Source organism: Apus apus, chromosome 12 (assembly GCF_020740795.1).
Source record: "Apus apus isolate bApuApu2 chromosome 12, bApuApu2.pri.cur, whole genome shotgun sequence".
NCBI classification, from domain to species: Eukaryota; Metazoa; Chordata; class Aves; order Apodiformes; family Apodidae; genus Apus; species Apus apus.
Genome location: NC_067293.1, coordinates 13521964 through 13534966, shown reverse-complemented (window position 1 = coordinate 13534966; position 13003 = coordinate 13521964). Strand labels below are relative to the sequence as shown.

At 41.6% G+C, this 13003-nt stretch overlaps 1 protein-coding gene across 6 annotated transcripts in view; it reads left to right on the top strand.

Annotated features, from left to right (window-relative positions):
- Positions 1-13003, top strand: part of FGF13 (fibroblast growth factor 13) — a 240710-nt gene that overhangs the window by 111474 nt on the left and 116233 nt on the right. The window contains exon 2 of one of the 6 annotated variants that reach the window (XM_051630231.1): positions 5313-5476. The exons of the other annotated variants lie outside the window; for them this stretch is intronic. The gene's annotated coding sequence lies outside the window, so the exon portion shown is untranslated. The remainder of the gene's footprint in view (positions 1-5312; positions 5477-13003) is intronic. 6 annotated transcript variants of the gene reach the window in all.

Sequence of the window (13003 nt, the reverse complement as noted above, 5' to 3'; positions counted from 1 at the left end):
GTGAGGATAAATTGTGTATGTCATCCTACCAGCTTCTCGCCCCCTCTCCCAACTCATGAGGTTATAGTCACAGATCCCTGCAGACCTTTAAGACTTTGTCCTGTGCAGAAGAGGGATGATCCTTTCCTGTGGTTCCTTTCCTCCTACCTGAGCTCTGGGGAGGAGAAGAAGGTTGTATTGCTTCTCCCACACTGGGTTTGCTGAGACAGTGCAGAGGATGCTGGGGTGGACTCTAGGGCTGGAGGAGCTGCCAGGTGTACTGGTGGCTCTAGTCTCCTGGAACTCCAGGGCAGGCTTATGGGCTTCTTGTTGGATCTCTGAAACACTAATCGGGTCTCCAGGAAACAGCCTGTGAAACCCCATGAAGAAATTAGTGGAGAAGTTGACTCTGGAAAGTTTTACTGAAGAATTGTCTGAGAATGCTATTATCCTGCCACAGGTTCCTTAGCAGATGTTTATGTGTTTGCTTTTCTCTTCCCTCCTTCTTTTCTCCTTCCCACTACTGTGATTGCCTGACCTTCAGGGGAATTTGGTTTCTGTTCATTACTTCTGTACTCCACCCAGAGGCTGTAATTTTTATTTATTTTAGTATTTTAATTTCTATTTTAGGATCAAAAAGAAAATAATGTTAACCAAAAAGAAGTGGAGCAATAACTTTTCCAGAGAACTAAGCCTTTGAAAATTAATTTTTTTGTTCTGTTTAATTTCATGGGTGCACAATTTCTATTACACGTAGGCCAATTGGGTTGCAACAACTGTAGAAAAAAACATTTATTTTAAGTCTTGTAATGTGTTATTTATGAATGCATAATAGTTATAATGATTCACTTACAGGGCTATTGTGACAACAACACATACCTTAAAAATGAGAATTTGCAATATGAAATAGTTCATTAACAATGAGAAAGAGAACAAACTGAGAAGTGCGTTCAAATTGACTGTACTAACAGAGTAATAGCCAGGCTTTATATGGGTTTGAATAGTGTAGAAGCTGAAAAATCCTAATGGAGGAAAAAATATTTGACTTTTGTAGAAACACATAAATCAGTCTGGTTTCTGCAAATCTCTTCTGACATAATATAATAATTGAAAAACTTCTTAGACTTTGCAGGCCTGATTCATAGACAATTACTGTGGTAAAATAAATGTGATCCATTGCAAGTGGATAACTTAATCCTGCATGGGACTTGCTTGGGAGTATCAGAATTCATTTGCCAGAACCAAGATAATGTCAAGTAAATATTTAACGCTATAATTGTGCCACAGCATGTTAGAGGATAATAAAAGGTGCTGAAAGGGAGGTAAATGCATGCAATTTAAATAGATTGTGTAAATGAAGGAAAGCAGTGATGTAATTTTATATCTAGATGCAGTGCTCACCCGACAAGAAATGTGGCAAGGGCAGGCAAACTCCAGTGGTTGCTGAGAAATAGTGGAGAGTCTCTGGTGGGCTGTAAATACTTCACTACTTGTTCTTTGTTTCCAGCATCAGTTTACTGTAGCTTTACAGTTGTTTGCTTCTCTGCTGTGTGTTGACAGGCCCTTTCCTACATGGAGTATATGGTGCTAAGGAGTTTTGGTTACTGCTTGGGTAAAAGCTGCATTGCCAGAGTGCAGCCGGGGTGCAGCTGGACACTGCTGAGTATCCTTGGCTTGGGAGAGCACTTCAGCAGTGGAGAGCATTTCAGCACTGGAGAGCACTCGGTTGAACTCCTTGTTTATGCAGCCTGTACCTGTTTACATTTTTACCTTTAAAAAGCTTTTGTGGAACTTGTAATTATTTTTTTGTCTTCTGGCTATTTCCTTTGTTCAAGGAGGTTGGATGCTCGACATTACTAAAAAGAATTAATATTGGGGCTTTGACCTCTTTCTGCCTAAGACTTGAGCCAGATTCCCATTATTTTCACTTTTCTGAGAATAAATAAATGAGATGCAGTGACCATACAGTGTGTCAGCTCTTCACTAGGTTTCTGTGTTGTTCATCCACAGCTGTTTCAAGTGCCCTTCCAGGCAACTGCCCACAGCGGGACACTTTGTCTAGACACGGTGTGAAGCTAAAGCTGTTAGTCAGACTATTAATATATGATATGCAAAGCATTCCTGGAGACAAACTTCAGTGCAGATCTGTCAGATATGGCCAAGGGAAGCTCATTTTTGTTGTCTTACCTGGTGGGCGAGAATGACTTCTGATGAGTAAGGGCGAGGTCTGAGCCCCAGCATGATGAGCAGCCTGACCCAGCATGACTGCAAGAGCTCTCCAGTGGTTTAGTCAGCACTAGTGTCAGCTCTTCAGCTGTGAGGGACAACAATTACAGCAATAATTCAAGACAAAACATGGACAGAACTTTTTAATGTATGTGAGAGTGACAGTGAGTCATCTCTGATAGTTACATTTAACAGCCTGGATATCCACAGGCACCCAGGACAGCCTCTCTCCCCCATCTGTATGACAGCTCAGGACAAGGAGAAGCAGCTCAAAGTCAGTCTTCCTTCCAGAGAGAACTTCATGTGGGTTTGATCCCAAAAGACCAAGGCAGTGAGAGGCAGGACCTGTTGCAGATGGGGCTTCGGGGGTGGAGTAGCACATCTGTTACCTGCAGCATTTATCCCCTTCTCCTTAGTGTGGTGGCAAGCTGGTGCATGTGACAGAGAACACATGAACCCATGTCAATAGTGTATCTCATGTGAAATGCATAGTTAAAGGCAGGCTGAAATGCTGATGAAGTTTTGAAAAAATTCCTTTAGGGTTTTGGTTTGGGAGCAGAGTACATTGATAATATGAAGTTACAGATTAGTTGATTTAAAAGCAAAAGGAAGGACTGATTTATTTTCAACCTGCAAAGACCTCATTTCTTACATGAATTCTGTGATAACCCATTAAGAATTTGTGTTCTGCAGCAGTCACTTAAGATGCTAATGGAGTTGCAATAGCTAATATTAAAAGTACTGTAAGTGCTTATGTGGCATGCAGGGCAAGGAGCAATGTCAGACTGCTACCAGTGGGGATTAGGAGCTGAGCAAATATCGCTGAGCAAACGGTTTGCAAAATTGAACTGTCCAAACCAGCACAATGCTCAGTAATGAGTGTTTGCAGGACCTACACACTCCAGCAATTGTTTTGACAGTTATGTGGGCCAAATACATAGCTCCTGAAAATGGCTCTAAAGCTTGTCTTGATTTTTCTCTATTGAAGTGGAGCTGCTGTGTAATCACAAGATCCAGACTTTTACAGCAATAGAAAGTTCTTTCCACATTTTAAAGTTTTTAAATCAACTTCCAGAATAAGTGTTTTAATTTATTTTGAGTGATGTAAAGGCCCAGTAGGTATGAATATAATAATGACACAAAATTGTGACTTGTCTGTAATATAGATGTTTTCAAAGCAGCACAAAAAGTGATTGCGATGTCCCCAGAGGCATATCCCCAACTTCAATCTGCAGTACACAGTGTCCTTACTTAGTTTGAAGAAGTGGCTTATTCCTTTGCTAAAATAAAGCCCACTTTCTACATCCTGAACTCTAGAAGCTAATTTATAGCTCAGTATTGAAACAGTATCTTTTTTCTAAGAAAGACATTTGTCTTTGCTAACTTTGATATAGTGTTAGAAGCTAGAGGACTGCAGTATTCACTTCATGCATTGGAAGGTGAAATGTGATGATTTTTTTTCTTGGAGTTCTGCTGTGCTTGCTGCCTTGGGTTATTTTTTATGTCATTTACAGTGCTGAACACCAATGTGAGCATATTATGCAATGTAGTGTAAAAAGGTAATAAACTCTTCTGTTATTTCTGCTTTAATGGAACAGCCTTATTTGATCATTTTGCCTTTTGATATCTGAAAAAGTTAATTCCAAATAGTGCAGCCTGAGTGTTTAAAAGTACACATTTGTGTGTGTCGTAGAGGGTCCTGCTGCAGAGCTGTCTCCTGTGGCTGGCAGTGGCTGGTAGCTGGGCAAGGCTCAGAGAGTGGCAGCTGCCCAGGCATGGAGATCACCTGTACATCTCAAGTTAAGTGGGCTGTGCTGCTCACTGTGTGGAGGTACCACAACACTGTACAAAGCAAAGGTGTTGGGTAGTTGAGAATGATCTCAATGTACGGAATGTGTATCTGGACTCTACAGGCAAGATCATTAAGGTGGACAGTAACAGGAAAACAAGTAGTTTAATCTTCTGCTAATTTGGCTCAGTACTGATTAAATTGATGAAGAGTGAAAAGCAAAACCCTCTGTGTATGTGCAGCAAGTGCATTGTAGCTGTGCTGTGGGGTGGCAGTGAGAGCATAATTGTGTATGGATTTCTGTAATGTCCAAAGGGATTTAGAAGAGTGTAGAAAGGGGAAAAAAAAATACTTTCAAGTAAAATTGCTAAACCTGTGTCAAGTGAAAGACTTCTGAAATGTAGTCCTTTTATATCAGGAAGAACAGAGGGGGGATGCAGTTTTGTGGGGATTGTTGCACATGGTGCTCAGTCAGTGTGTTGTTCAAGTGGACGTGACTTAACACTTCACAGGCCAGATGGGGGGGGTGGGGAAAGACTGGCTAATTGTCAAATTATTTGAAGTACATTATTCAGTCACAGTGTTGGCAACATGGGTGTTTGAGAATTTTTTACTGGAGAAAGCTGTTCCAGTGGCTTCTGCAGTGGGTAACACACTAGTAAATAGAAATTGCAGTGTAGGCAGAGGTTTCTCTTGGTCGTGTGAATGACTCTATTGAGACTACACTTGAATAATATTTTCAGGGTGCTGGAACTTGAAGGAAAAACTTTTGGAGTTGCAGGAATCATTTGTGGATGGAAGTGAATTGACTAAAGCTTTAGTCCAAGAAAGGAAAAAGAGAAAATGTTGAGGCCTTTCATTTGTTTTAAAAATGAAATTATTTGTGCACATGAGTATTTGTATGCATAGAGACCAAATTTGTATAAGTTTAGTGTTTTACCTGTTGAAAGTACCTCCCACCCTTAAAATGAAGAGGAAGCTTAATTTCAGGTTAAATTAGTTTTTTTTTTCTTTTCTGAAATGATTTCTCTGCTGCCCACCCAGTATCTGTGTGCATAGCCCTGATCAGAGTCACTCACCCCTTTGGACAGCACTGCCAACCAGAGCAGCATTCAGGGCTCTGCTGCTTCCCAGTACTGTGGGAACACACTGCTCACCACTCTGTGGCATGCTGAGGTTTTTTGCTCCTGATGATTAGTTTTCTGTGCTTTGCTTTAAAAGATTTCCTCTGAGGCCATTTCTCAGAACAGGTTTTCTGTAATGAGTTTGAATTTTAAAACTCTTCGTTTCTTGTCTCCTTCCTTTTCTTAATCCACAGTAAATGAGGCAAATCATTGGGAGGTGTCACCTGTCCTTTCAGGAATGGTGCTTATGTTCCTGTCCCCTTCTTCCAAGTGAAATGCCCAAGAGCTGCAGCAGTAGAGAGTCTCTGAAGCAGAATCTTAGACTGTTGTACTGCAGCTCATCTCCTGTTGCCAAGAGGTATGGTTGATCCTTCTTTCAAATTTCCAGGAAGGACTCAGTCTTTTATTTGATGATTTTGTTGCCTTTTGCAGGCTTCTGCTCCTTGCTCTGGTCTTCAGAATAGTCCTAATTTCTTTTAGTTCTTTCTTTGTGTTTTTGTGTTTTTTTTCTCCCCACCATGAGGGAAATTTGTCTCCTTTTGTAGCCCTGCTGATGCTCTATAAATAGGAAGAAGAAACCTGCAGGCATTCCCACTTCTCTTGACTTCCTGTGTAATTTGAAACTATTCTCCTAGCTCCAAATAGGGCTAGATTAATAATTAAATTCTCATTAAAGCTATGCTGCACAAGAGCATTCTAATACTTTGTAAGTAGTGAACTATAGCTCTCCAAGGCTCTCTCAAAAACTGTTGGCTTTCCACTCATCCCTGGACCTTTTAAGCAGTTCTCATGCCACGTCCTCCTCTGCTTGCCTGATTTTCACCACACTGCAAGGATTTCTTAGACACTGTGACATTCCTTGATTTTTTTTTCTTCCAGACTTTCTCAAGGCAGTGAAAAGTAAGTTCACTGTTGTGCATTGTGTGACTGAGATACTCTCTGCAGTGAGCTGGTCAGAGGGGTTTTGGCATATGTAGTGGTGAGTGAGGGGTGTGAGCAAGCTCATTTCCATCTGGAGCTGCCTTCCATCTCCTGGCATCCACAAGATTTCCTTCCTTGTGTATGCAGCAGAAAGAGGAATGATTGATCCACAACCAACATTAGGTGACAGCCAGAACTTGATCTCAAGGTGCAACATCCTTTGGTGGCTGTGCAACTTGGAGCAGTTATCTTCTGAAGCTGGCCAGGCAGATCCTGCCATTTTGGTGTCCTCCCTTGAGCCAAGCCCTGCTTCTCCATGAAGTGTCCCTGATAATGCTTACAGCTCTGCCGTACACTGCTCTGTGTGTCTGTTGCTCTTGATACACACACTCCTGAAAAATGAATGCTGCACTGTAAATTACTATCTTGTCTGCTGTGGTGCACGGAGCAACCCACCTGTTTGGAAAGCAGCCAGCTTGGGTTCATTTTAGCAGATGGGAAAAGCAGAAAGCCACTCGGAGAAGTCAGGGAAGTGGGATTTATTTGTTCAGCAGCAAGCACGGCAAAGTGGTGAACGGAGCTGCAGAGTTAAAGAAGAGCAGGCACACACCTTGGCATAGAAAAGCCACAGATCCTGGTGGCTGGGGAGGGAAAGGCAGTGGGTCTGCACAATAGAGAGGCAATTGTGGAGGTTCCTTAGCCCTTGATGAGCTGTAGTGTGGATTTTCTCTTGATCCCAGCCTGCAGGCAGGAGGCTGCCAGCACTGCCAAGCAGCACTCAGAGAGGAAACTGCAGGTCTCCCAAACCCACTGTGTATGTGGGCACAGTGAGGTCATGGTTACAGGCAGCTCCATCACAGAATAGTGGCCAGATGAGAGTCCAAGGCTGTTTGGTAGTAGATGGATGGCTGGAATAGCTAGGAAATAAGGCTCTGTACAGAAATGATAGTGCCCTTTCTGCAAGGGAAAGGAGAAGCATTCTTAGCAGAATTTATCAACAAATTTTTTGATGTTGGATGTCATTGTCTTTTTTTTGTCATTGTCTATTATTCACAAGGATCTAAAAATAGCTTTATCTTGGCTAGTCTTTTTAGAGGATAACAGCCTATTAATGCTAGCAGTTAATCCAATTACTCTTTTAGGTCAAGGGGGACTGTTCTGTGCAAATATTTTTGGAAGATCTGAAAAAAATATTCAGTGTGGTTGACCCAAAGAGAGCACATTGCAGAATTTTTCAGCAGATCAGAAAGTTTTGAAATTCCAACACATAATGAAACAAGCATGTCCAAAAGGGCCGTAGGCTTTCAATTTTGATTGCAAGACAATAGTTGTTTATTTTAAAAATGAAGATTGTTCCAAATGGAAAGTAGTTTCAAATCAGAAAATAAAAACATTATCTAAAATCTTCAGTGAAATTCTCTGATATGAGGGTGAAGGCAGAGTTGTGCAAACCTTAAGAATTAATTCAGAATGAAATGTTTCTCCTAAAGCAGGTTTTAGCTGCATCATTTTGTCTCGCTTTGTTCCTGGTTGTCTAATAAGGATTTTATTGAGTGTTTAGGAGGGGACTGTGCCACAGCTACTGATGATCTATCTAAAGAAGGGAGGAGCACTGTTCTGAGGAGGAGAAATTGTCCTGTGGATGAACTGGAACAGACTGAAGTGGAGCTTGTTCATACTTTTTTGGTGGAAAGGGCTGCCCAGGGAGATGGTGGAGTCACCATGCCTGGAAGTATTTAAAAAATGTGTAGATGAGACACTTCAGGACATGCTGTAGTTGGCAATTTTTATTTTTTTTTTTTAAATCTAATTTTTATTTTGGGGCAGGGAGGATGTTGATGGTTGGATGTGGTGATCATAGAGGTCTTTTCCAACTGTGATTATTCTGTGATTTCCATCTAAGAATGAACCCCCCAAGTAGGATTAGGATTTAGCAGAAATTATGGGAGGTGCTTGTGCTGCAGCTTCTACTGAGACTGCAGCAGTTTGGGGCTGTTTGGATGAGATTCAGGCTAATGTGGTTGGCTGTGGCTGCTGCTGGAGTAACAAAAAACAATACAACAAAGAAAACTGGTATTCAGTGAGGGATGGGGATCCTTCTTCAGGGGCTGGGTAAGTGTTTGAGAATCTCTGACTTAGATGACAATCACAGCAGAAGCTGGGTTGTTGGCTTTATCATACAGATTATTACTTAGACACCAGTGGTGAATTTTAAAATATTTCTGTGACATCTATGCCATAAATAGGAGTTTATCCTGTTTCTCTGACCAGACACAGAAAAGAGCTCTTACACTGTATACGTTGAATTGCAAAGGTCTCAACTCCTAATAACCAGCACAATCTAATTTAGATCAGCAGTTTGAAAACTCATTAGTTAAAGAAGTAAAAGCCTTCTATCAACAAGGAATTTGCTTCCTCAAGACTGTCAGTATCTGAGCTCGTAGAGACAGCTATTGCCAATCTCAGAATTTATGCTCTTTTCATGCATGTCATAAATCTGTCCTTTAAATATCAGTTCAAAAATAAGCACAGAGAAATAATCACTATAGAGGAAATTTATAGCATTGGTTTGAGAATAAAAGACCAGGCCCTGCTTCCCAGCAAGACTGAGCAAGTCATGCTGCCGTGTTGCTGGCAGGCTGTCATCTGTCAGGGACCCTGTCCAGCAGCAGTCTCCAGATGTAACAAAACTTTTCCCTTTGAGCAGAGTTCTACATTTGAAATATCTAAATAAACTCAAGGTAAAGGTTGCTTCTTCCACATGGCATTTTTGTTGGTTTGTTTTTTAAAGTTGGAGCTTGTGCGTTTCTACTGTGGTGCCTGGTTTTGGTGGTGTACTGGGGAGAGGGGAGCGGGGCAAAAGAAGGGACTCCAGAAGTGGCTTGTTGTGAATAAAAATTAGAGAATTTGGCTGCCTGTGTTTCCTGTGATATCCATCTTCACTGTGAAAACTGCAAGTCAGTGTCAACCAGACTTCACAGGTGCAAGAACATAGATGCAAGCTGAAAGTAATGGTACTGGGTGACACAGAAGTGCTGGGGCTGTTTTGGCAAGAACACTTAATTGGGATCTTGGCAAAGCTGGAGAGGGAAATGTATATATAATGTGTTGCCATTAAGAGGATGTAAGCATATCGCTACCCTAGAATAGGACTTTTAAAAAACATTTTTTAATTAGCTTGTAGGTATTTTTGTGCCCTGAGTTCATTTGTTTAGGTGACTAACAAAAATTATGCCTCCAACTTCAAGGAATAAGTTTGGGAGAAAACAGTAATGAAAAGAAGCAAAGGAAATTGTTATTGCATGTATACCTCAGAGGTTTTCATCAGCTGCTTACAGAAAAATACCCCACTTTTATACCCATTCCCTGTCCTGCAGGCAATCACTTGAGTAACTTTGGAGAAATTTGTTCCTGTAAGGAGCTGAAAGCAAATTCATATCCTAATGTTTTCCCTAAAAGGAAAACAACTTTGCCTACATAACTCTAAACAGCCTCAGGGACCTGAGTAACTTCACTCATTACTTTTCTTTCCTTTTTGTTGATGGAGGAGGCAGAGTGTGACAAAGGTGCTGGGGGAACATTGCTGCTTTGTTTCACAGCACAGCCACACAGGCAGCAGCTCTGAGTCATGTGCTGCTGCTCTTCTTTTTCAAGAAAAGGGTCATATTAGGGGATTTTTTTACAACTAGCTCCATTGTGCCAAGGAGAGGGGATTTTCTTTGCTTTGTGGATGCATGATTTAAGAAGCACTCTAATGCTCTTCATGGCTTGAAGATCTAGTGTAGAGCTGTGACTTTAGTCCTTCCAAAATGCAAGAAAAACTAGTTTACTGCAAGTAGAAGCATCCTGGGGCTCACAGCATGTAAAACTAACCAGACTAAGAAAAGTAAGGGAACTGAGGGAGGACGAAGAAAATTCATGTTCTGAAAGGTCACTCAAGGAGGGAATGGATCCATGGAAGTATACAAATTTTGTGTTAAATTGAGTCATACATACAAGAACAGCAGTCTAACCAGAACACAGAGATTTCTTTTGCCTGGATGTTAGAATATATTTACCTTATGGTTGCTACAGCCTTTAGCTAGCAGAGCTGAAGCTTCTCCTTTTAAAACCAGGGGGTAAAAACGGATGCTTCCTTGCAGCTTTATTAAACTCTGAATTATATCAATGATGAGTCAGTTGGAACCCGAGCCAAGGCCTATGGACAGGCTTGATGTTATGGTTTCTGGCAATTCTAGATGGGACTGAAATGCAGTTGGACATAAAAGACAGACACAAGCCAGCAGAGTGTTTAGCTGGTGTGTTTATATAAAATAAACATGTTTGAATTTATCTTGAAAAACATCCTGGTGCCAGCAGTCATCCTAAAGATCACTTTCCTCTCTCAGAAGGGCTTATAGGGAGAAGGATTTTTTTTTTTCCTACTGGCTTGTTGGCAGGAAGTTTTTATTATTGTAATTATTACTATTTTTTAAAACCTTGGGAATATGCTACAGGGTGATACTTAGCAAGTGGAGTGTTTTGATGTAGGAAACCTAATAGTTACTGCAGCTATTTTACGCCAACTGCTAAGCAAATTCCTCTTATGTGTACACAGTTGCTGTGGTTTTGATCTCCATCAGATTATGAGGGGGAGAAAATAATGTACTTTAAAAAAAAATAAGCAATTAAGTATTTATCATCTTCCAAGTGAGAATATACAAGTTCTTTACTAGTATCATAATGATCTGTCCACACGATGTATGAAACCTTGTCCCTGTTTCACTCAGGGAAGAAAGAAATGTGGACCACTGAGGTGTTTTGCCCATGAGGATAGGGAGTGCATTAGGGTGAACAGCTGCTGAAGTGCAGCCACAGGGGCTGGCAGGGTGACTAGACATCTGCCTTTGGGAAGGTGGCCAAGGGAATGTAGATGTGCCTCAATTAAGGTTTCTTCTGACCCAGCTTGAGAATAGCATCCATATGATGGAGTGAGGCTGGGCCTGTGCCAGGCTTCTCATGGGTCTTCTGCAGCCCATGTTGAGCTTGGAGCTGTGGTTACTACCTAAATTAGCTGATTTAAAGCTTGCTCGTGTATCTGTGCATTACGCAGAGGAGTGTAAGCATAACCTAGTTGCTGCAACCAGCAGAGTCTGTAAGGGAGGGAACAGTTGAGTGAAAACGATGTCCTCTGCTCCACATAGCCCAGTATGTAAATACTGCTTTGGTTTTTGTTAATTTGATAACATTTACCATTTCTTTCCTGCTCTGGTGTATGTGTAATTCTTTCATAAATGCAGTTTTTATCTGATTAGCAAAATCATAGCTGATTACTAGTGATATTTCTTTTCCAAAGTGCTTGTTCATAGTTATTTATTAATGATCCTTTCAGGGTTGTGCAGAGATTATTTTCAGTTATCAAAAAGGGATGTTATTACGTTTTTAAAGTTTTTACATTAGATTCTGTGTCACTGAAACTTTCCTGTGGGTTGGTTCTTGGGACCCATAATTGAGGTCCTGTAGCTGTGATTTCAGTGGCTCCATGAGAGTGTCTGGTTGTCATCGTAGCAGGGAAAAGGAGGCATGGGAGTCAGGAGGTGTTCCTAGTTTTGTAATAAATCCTCAGCCTGACTTGCAGCCATTTATCATGTTAAGAAAAGGTTTTAACTCTTCCCTTCAAAACACTGACAACAATTAAGTTATCCATACATCATTCCAGCATTAAGGCTTTATTAGATCTGTGGTTCCTAGGGTCTGCTCCAGATGTTAGTTTTGATAGTCCCCAAAAGCAAGGCTCATTCCACACCTGCTGTCCTGGATTCTAGTAACCCGATGACCTTTTGTTGACTTCAGCAGGTTGTTCTTGTATTGGAGGTGTGGTTCTCTTCGTGGCTTATTCACTTATAAATTAATCTGTGTGGTGGTGACATGAGTGTGTGGGTGACTCATAAAGGGCCAGTTTTATCTTCTGCACCTGTCTTAGTGAGCTTGCCTGACATAGGGGTGTACCTAGCTAATGATGTCAAGCAAGTATTTGCCAAACACTTGATAAATGTTATCAGCCCATGCAGTTGGTTTGCACATGCTGCATGAGCCCTCTGAGCTTACAGAACCTGGGAAATTGTAGCCCAGTGCCGAACAGCTCTTGTGGGTAAGAGAACAGGTCCTTGCACCATACCTCTAGGTAATCACCAGTAGCTCCTTCTCCTCAGTGTCCCCTGTTTAACCTGATTTTTGCTCTTTTTTGCTGAAGTAGCAGTCAAGCATCACACAGCATTGAGCTTTGTGGGTAAATCTCTAAGGTCCTGCTGTCAAACAGGGCTTCTCAGGAAGGACTTTGCCTCTCAGAGGGACAGCCCAGGGATGTGCCTTTTGCCTGAAGCTGAGTTTTTGGCAGGTGGAGCAGGCTCTGCTGTGCATCAGCCAGCTTGCCAGCTAAAGGTAGCTGTGCATTTCACTCCTCTGCTGCTCATTGGTGTTTCACAGCAGTTATCCTTTATCCCTCTGTATGTCAGAGGGATGTGGCATAGGGCTTCTGCACGGTGGATGTCAGTGGCCCTGCTCACAGGTTACTGGTGGCTTTACACAGGTGCCTGCAACAACAGCTTCTGCATGGTGTCTTTTTGGAGTAGTGACCCATCGGGTCTTGTTGGTGTATGGCTCATCTAGGGTGTTGACTTTTAGTAATTACTCCAAGAAGTTGTCCCTCAGTCTGAGGGCTGTCAGCATGTTCCATGAACACATATGTACCCTCCAAACAAGCCAAAGTAAACCCAATATTGTTAAGGGAGCAGCTCTGTGGCCTTGTGCTCCATTGACCCACTGCTCTTTTTTTGAACCACTTGCTCACACTATTAGCTATTAGCTAATATTCCTATTAGCTCACACATCCCTTTTAATGACACTTTATATGGATTATTAGCGTGTGTTACTGACGCTGTGTGTCATCTAATAAAGCAACAGCAGCCAAGGTGCAAAGTGTCTC